Here is an 8,688-nt window from a genome sequence, read left to right on the forward strand (position 1 = left end):
ATTGGGCTAGATTATTATTATCTTTTTTCTCAGGGAAAATATTTTTAGAGTATTAATGTGTGGTCAGTATCAAAAAAAGTCACACTTTTTAAGATCATTTTATTTTTATCCTATCAATAAACTATCAATGCAACACATATTGACTAACAGTAATTGTAGATTTAACTTGTGTTTTCATTAATAGAAATCCTAAACGGAGGGTTAATATAAATATGACCTAGTGAAGACACCTGTTTGAAAGCTTAGTACTTATCCCAGTAAAATTACAGATGGATATTTTGAAAATGCTCAAAATTTTGAAAAGTCTTTTTTTTTATTGCTTACCATTCAGAATATTTTTACATCAACAGAATCGGCACTCATATTTACTTAAAATATCTAATAAAGATATGCCATAAATACTGTTGTTTTAAAGGGCAAAGAACAAGCCTAAATAGTTCAAACTTATTTTAAATGAGATGGAAGATTATTTGCGTAACTTTGGCTTATATAAACAGCGTCTAAATTTAAATTCCTCTCTTTTCTCTGTAAATTTCCTCTTCTTTTTTTAAGTAAATTTAATACACGCTATGCACTGGCATATAGAAAAGCTGTAACAATTTACCATTAAGTTAAAAATAAAAATAATTCAAATTAGTAAAATTAAAGTTAGACAAGTTTTTTAATACTAACCCCAAAACTCATGTCTGCATTTTAAAAAAGTCAGGAGTGTGAAACTGAAAACACATTTTTATCTCATTTAAACTACAAAATATTCACAATCGAAACGTCCTTTAGCTTTCTTTCGTTTTGCAGAATCTTTGCAGCATCAGCTTATCGATTGTCTAGTTTCTGTCTTGAATTTTAAAAATTTTAAAAGTTTTATGAAACTGCATTAAACATAGTAGCTTAAATAAGCTCTCTCTGGAAATTTTGAGAAGTATTGAGGAAGGTTAAAATGAAATACCTTTACATACAACTGAAAGGGTGAAAAGAGGAGAGGTTTCTGGACATGAATCTGTTGTTCTGATATTCAAATGTTAAAATCATAAATTGATTGTATAAAATAAAAAATAGAAACGTGAGGCTTTTTTAGATACTGTATATTTATGGATAGCCAACAGTACAAAAAAGAAAAAAAATGAAATGCTGCAACATTTTTATGAGGAACAATCTTTTAAACTAAGTTAGTAGGTTCTATTTAGTTTATATAAAACTACTTATCCCTCTTTTTCAAAACGTTCTTGAAATACATTTTGTAATATTTTTTTTTTAAAGTTTGATTCAAGAATATACATTGGAATAAAATGTTAGTTATGGAAATATTAATAATATGGAGCAATTTTTTTAAAAAGAAAGAAAGAAAAATTGCATATAATTTTCTCTTGCAACTTATTTTAATATAACCAGTGAGTTTTTTTAAAATTAAAATTTGAAACATGCTTTTTGAGCAACTATTTCTTATTTTAATCTATTTAGCTTGGATTCTGCACCAGAATTCAATACTTTTTTAAAAATGCATAACAGTGTATGAAAATAATATATCATACTATAATATCTTTTTGGAAAAATAATTCAAAACAATTTTATTTATTTATGAATAAATGAAAAGAAAGTTATCGAAATATTAAAGTTTATTTAAAACATATTAATATAAATATGATATATGAAATTTGTTTCACTTATAGAAAGGAAGAAAATAGCAAAAGAATTTTTTTTTTTTAAATTAAAACATACATTGAGCTGTAAAGATACTATTTTGATCTTGAATTATATAAAAATTACTGACTTTTAATAAAAATTTCAAATTAATATTTCTTGATAGAATAATTTAAGTAGATTATTTAAAGCAATCTACTACACTTAGTTTAGCAGAAAATATATTGTGTAGAAGTAAAACAATGCAGAGCATTAAACATGTCAGCAACTGATATCCCCCCCCCCATTATTTACACAAGGATTTTTAGTCTTGTAAGGCTTGGCAAACATCCTTGTCTCCAAGATGGACCGAACAGGAAATCCAAGTCGCATCTGGAGCTTTCAAAAAGCCCAGAAAATGTTCAGTGCACCATTATTAGGTGCCGTTAACTCTTTATGTTAGAGTACCAGGATGGATTATTCAACCGACGGCCATACACGTATTTAGATACAAGCTTGGATCAGTATTTAACATAAGTTTTGATTAAAAATATTTGGTTGATATAAAATTGAATTTTTACTTAGTCCAAGTTTTTACTTATCTGCCTGTACTTATATCATTTTAATTACTTAAAATACATGGATAACTATCTGAGTACCAGGAGTAATGTGCATGAATAACTCTCTGAGTAACTAGTATCTGGAATAATTTGTATGAAATTTTTCACTTTGTGTAGGACTTTTCTGTTTAACTTAAACTGCTGGAAATATTTTTCAACCAGATTGAATAACAAATTCATGTCAAAAACTTAGAAAGTCATGTCAAACCTCTCAATAATGAAATACTTTTTAACCTATTAAAATATACCAGCCACCTGACATTTTTATAAAATGAATTGCAATGTTTCACTTTTTATGCTGTTTTATCGCACAAGTCTTTTTCTTAAGATCTGATTTTAATTAAATCTTTGCATGTGATAATGTCAATAATATGAGTGTACTGTCACATTTTAGAATCTTTATTTTTAGCTTCAAATTTTATGTAGCATAATCCTTTACTAGTTTATGTTGAACTGCATTGAACATTAGATTATATGCAAATTAATCTTACAAAAAATTATATTTTGAAATAACTTATTCCTTATTAAAGGCTATTTTTTTAATCATTAAAATAATGTTTTTATATGAAGTATTCTTTTATAAATGAATGTAAATTATAGTTTATAATAATAAATAGTTATAATCATAAAGCATGAATTTTGGAGTCTTCTTATTCATATATCACTATACAACTCATATTTTTTCATTCAATTGAGAGTGAAAATGAAAAAAAGTATAACTCTATCAAATTTTGTTTACCAGAAGATGAAAAGAATTTAACTCTTTATTCCTTTTTAGTTTAGATGGAGTTTATATCTATTTTTCAAACAATATTTTAATTTTTTGTATCTTTTTTTAAAAATGATTCAATTAATATTTACATTAGATGTGGCAAATAAATCTTTATAAAGGAATTAGAGAAAACGAATTCATTTTTGAATAAAAATAGGAGACACTTTATTTGACAGAAAGAATAAAAAGGAAACATTAGAAATAAAGGGTCAAATTTTCTAAAAATTAATTTTTACAAAATTTAATAGTATGCACATTCAATAATATTTTGTATGTTATAGATTACTTAATATCTTTTTTCGTGTGGGAATAAGAGAGTCCATCCTAATAAGTTTTTATTTTAAAAAATCTAAAAACCGACGAATGTGGTTGAATTATTTTAATAATTCCACACTACATGGAAAAGTTATTTATATTAACTATTATTCTTCAACTAACTATTTCAGATTTAAATCAATGTATAATCAACAAATAGTAAAAATGTGGAGAAAGCTTAAAATGCTGTGCCATTTTAACATCACTGGGTTTTTTTTATAATAATTTTTTTAAACCTGTAGTTAATTTCGATTTGATTGATTAATGAAAATTTGATTGATTGATTCTGAGTGAAATAAATATAAAAATTGAGAATTAAGTATTTCAGTTTTTAGATTTTAAAAGAAAAACTAATTTTGCATGTTTAAATTATTTTATAAAACTTATAACTTAATTGTGATATTTATTTCAATTAAAATGAAAAAGCTATAAAAATAAAGCAAAAATATTATAAGTTGAGGAAAATAACTAATTTTAAAGATCATATATTTTTATTTCAAAATTAACACGTAAGAGCTCCAGTTGTAATATAATAGTTTTTCAGAAAAACTTTAAAATGTGAATTAATAAAAGCGGATGGAAAGTTCGACTGAAATGCTAGGGACTATCATGGTTTCAAATGATAAGTTTAGTAGTGATCAGAGGCTAGAAAATATTTTGCCAAACATGAATAAGGAATCTTGTTTGGCTAGCAATGACTATTGATTTTTGCCAATCTTTTTTTTAGTTTCAAATTTTGAAATGTGTTGGTAATTATAGTTAAAAATGACTTCATAACATTGTAGCAACCATATAAGGGTTCCCATATTTTATGTTTTAGGCAATGGCTTTGTCTAATGTTTTGGCTTTGTCTAATTATTGGATAAATTACTTATAAATAAAGTTTGACCCCCCCCCCCTTCAAATTAGATTACATTGAGGTAAGGATTTAATTATATTTTTAATGCAAAAAGGAATAAATAAAATTTTTTATATAGAAAATGTCTATTTTTTCATGACAGTATTCATTAAAAAAACTCAATAAAAAATTAAATTCGATTTAAATAAAATAGAAACTGAATGTTTATATATAAGTTTAATCGCTTTGTTCATAAGAATACATTATGAAGATAAGAATGTCAAATTCAAAGGCTAATATATATATCACAATGTCAAATAAATCTTAAAAAAGAAAGACAACAGTCATACATTTCCAAAATACAAAATTGTACATGAGAAATTAGAAACATGAGATATCAAAGGAGATTATATATGTCGTATATATAAATAGGAATAACCTTTCATTACATAAAACTGTTATAAAGTCCTTAAACATATTTTTTAAACATTTATAATCAAAGAAGTTGTTTGTAAATATTCTTCTTAGATTTCAGCAGCAATTCAAGCAAAGGTAAATATAATACTTGTTGGAAATTAAGTATCTAATATCATTAAGTTCTAATATGAATGATTAAAGGTTTAGTCATGTGATAAAATCTACGAATGAGGGAAAGTCACACTTAATATGTATTGCTACCATTTCATTTAAGCTGCACTTTAAAAGAGAGGAAATCTGTGCTATTTATGGGAATGATGCAGTACAATATTTGATCAATGAAATTTTCAATATCTGGCATATTTAGGTTACATATAACATTTCAATACTATATATAAAATATATATTTGAAGCAACATACACATTGGAATCAAAAGGCTATCTCACAAAGGTGTTTAAGGAAAAATTTTCAACAAGTCTGTTGCTTAACAACAATGGGTAAAAATCAAATACCAATGAGGTAAAATGAAAGAATATTATCATACTCTTCTTAGTTTCCTAACATGGGGAAGGAAACTGATAAAATTTCTCCTGAACAGAGGATAACATGAGAAAATTTCCCCTAAACACAGCTATTTTCTTGTCTTGTCAAAACAACCTCTTGAAACTCAGGATTAGGGTTTTTAAAAATGGGAGTATTTATTTCTTATATTATTATATAGTTATTATTATTTAATATAATTATGCATAGAAGATTCCTTAATCTCAAAATTTTTTTATTTTAGGGAATCCTTGTAAAAAATAAAGCAAAACACTGAGACTCGGATAAAAAAAAGAATTTTAGTGAGGAATAAAGGATTACTAGGATTCTATTAAAACTTCACACATCATTACCAAGGTCAATTTTGCAGGGAAGATAAGATTAAAATACTGGTTTTAATTTTAAGCCAGATTGAAAAAATTTAATAATTATTCAACCCAAATTAATAATAATGTGAATTCTTTCATTTCTAAAAGTTTGATTTGACCTTTATTGGCAGGGTGCATAGCGTTTTTAAAATGTGCTTAAAGGTACTCATTTTCAATTTTTAAAAGCTCTTAAAGGTGTTTTTTTCCATGGGTGTTTTTAAAAAGTGCTTAATTTTCCCTTTTCCGAAATGTGATATTTTCTTTACCATGCTGATTTTCGCCACAAATTATGCAAAAAGACATTGTCCTATTCAACGTTTTCACAATGAATTCTACCCCAATCTACGATATTTTGGCGTACCATCGGTCTGTAGTGCATGAAAACACCATTTGTTGTACATGTTTGATGAAAGACTTGCAGGCCCGAACTTGCGTATACTGAGCTGGACTCTGTCTCACATGTGCAACCCTGCTGGATTTTGCGAGAGATTCTCAATTTCAGACTTCATTTTCTGCCCTCTATAATAGAATCGAAAAATCTCTCGAATTTTTGTGATTATGGTTACCAACTAAACATTGTCAATTTTTTTTCTCCATTAGTGATAGAAAATTTAATTTCTCTTGTTAATTGCATCGTTTGTGACACGTCATCGTCACTGTAAATAAAACCAGATAAAATCATCAATTGTCAAAAACTTTCCAACCCTGTCAATCTATGATATTTTTCAAAGTGCTTAAAAATATTTTTTGAGTGCTTGAAAAGTGCTTAGAAGGTGCTTATTTTTTGGTGAAAAATTTGGCTACACACCCTGATAGGCATTGACCTATGTTTTTGCACTTAAATATGAATTTGTAACTCTCAATGAGAAATCTTTTTCACAGTTTTTACAAGCATTTTAAAAATATATAACTGCAGAATAATGAAAATGTCATGGGTTTACTGTTCACAGTTTACTAGATAGTGAATTATTAATAAAGTGAATATTAAGTTTCGAATTGCATTTATATCCTAAAATTAAAAATCTGACAAAATTTAATTGAGCTTATTTTTTATACAAAAGTAGCTTTATGAGATACATTTATGTTTTTAATGAAACTGGAATTATATTTCCTGAAACATACATGAGAATTGCCAATACAACTCAAAAGATCTGCCAATATAATTAAAAGATTAAAAAAATCTTCATATAATTAAGTAAAATTAATTACTTTCTTCTAATCTGCATTTACAACTATCAAAAAGGTAATATTTGTTTTAATATTAACTCTTAAATCTGATTTGAATTAATTTTTTTCTAAATCAAGTATAAAAGTAGTAATATTATCAATAATAAAAGCAATAATTTTATTTGGGATCAAAAATCAATTAATCCATATTGGACTTGTTTTACTCTGATTCTCAATGGACTATAATAATGTAAGAGATAAAATGCTGAAATGAGCAATAAGTTCAGTTCAACCCGGCCACAAGTTCAATTTAATCTAGGTTTCAAGAGGATGATAATAATTAATGCCTAAGCATTATAGACAAGTATCCAATGCAAAAGAACAAAGATACATTTACACTGTAAATTACAATGTTTGCCATTAAAGAAATAGCAAATAAACTTTTATACACATTATACAATAACATATGAATGAATATGCAATGAAGACATAAAAATGAAAAGTGGTTGTAAGTATTACTGATTGATAAAACCATTATCACAGTTCCCATGACTAGATTGTTTACAAGCTTTACATCCTTTCTTTGAAAATTCTGCGCTATATTACAACTAGGGATGTACCCAATATTTAGCCAAATTTTGTTTAATTTTTAATGCAGATGTTTCGTTAGTAGGTTGACATTGGTTTCAACAATTAGTAACTAATGATACTGCATTACTTAGTATGATACTGCATACTAAGTTTTTCCTAGTTACATCAGGCTGACCTAGTAAAAAAAAAAACTTTCTTATCCAGGTACTGAAACTGGCAACTACTCAGAATTCGGTACGTCTCTAGGTAAAATGCAAACCTCGTTTTATAATTTATATACATACATACACATCAATCAAATTGCTTAGCATTTTAAGTTATAAAAATCTCAGTATACTCTTGATTACTTATGTGTAGACAAAAATAATTGACAGAAAAAGAACATAAGTGTAAAATATTTCATGTTAGAGGGTCCAGCAGAATGAATGGCAACTCGCACTTCCTCTTCAGAGTATGTTCAAGCTGACACAAATTTGTTCTAAACAGCATGCTTGATATAGATAAATGTAAAAGTTTTCATACTTTTATCTCCTTTGTACCATTAACTCATAAAAAAATAATTAGATATGCACAAAAAACTGATTTTTTGAGGCAACTTTATCTTACTTTTTTTGTACACCTTTGTTCTTCTGACTTAAAACCATGATACAAAAATTAATGTTTATACTGATGTTTGTTTTGTTACTATGCTGATAACAAAAAGAATGTATACAAAAGCATTTGTACATAAAGGCATAAGCAAAGGCATTTGCACAATATTAATCTGAGTATCTTGATTTTTTTTTCCGTGCTGAGATTAACAAGAGTATGCTGCACTTAACTTTAAATTTTTATCTAACACATAATACATTTTGATGGACTGATAAAGGGGCATACAGGTAATGATTTATTTAAAGGCTATAATGTAATAAGAAGTTACTTAAAATTAGGACAATTGAATTTCAAAAATACTTTAATCGAGGGGTGAAAAAATGTTTTTTTCTTTAACTCACACAGTGTTCCTATTTGGTTAAGTCAGCATTGAAATTTCTTAACACACAATTTCCTCATTGAATAGCAAGGGTTTAAAAACAATAAAAAATAAGTCTCTGATCTTTAATGAGAAAGTGTATTTAAAGAAATTCCTGTACAAATTTTTCCAAATCTGCAATGCTGATAGTTAAATTAAGCATATATGTAATGGCTAGTTATTACAAAATATGTTAACTATTTTTGTGAATATTGCTTCTGATGTTGTTAGAGTACATAATTCTTTACAGTGATGCTATGATAAAGAGTCTAACAATGATAAATGTAGATGATATTTATGATAACCCTAATACAGTTTTTTTAGATATAGTTAATTTTTGCATCCAAAAGTAATTGTAGTTCAAGAAATATTTTCTCATTTTATTACATTGCAAGACCAAGTTTTGTCTCGTCCATCGTTCATTTTGCAAAAC

The sequence above is a fragment of the Parasteatoda tepidariorum genome, chromosome 8, assembly GCF_982258835.1.
Source record: "Parasteatoda tepidariorum strain Cologne lab strain chromosome 8, Ptep-v5.0, whole genome shotgun sequence".
In the NCBI taxonomy this organism is placed as follows: Eukaryota; Metazoa; Arthropoda; class Arachnida; order Araneae; family Theridiidae; genus Parasteatoda; species Parasteatoda tepidariorum.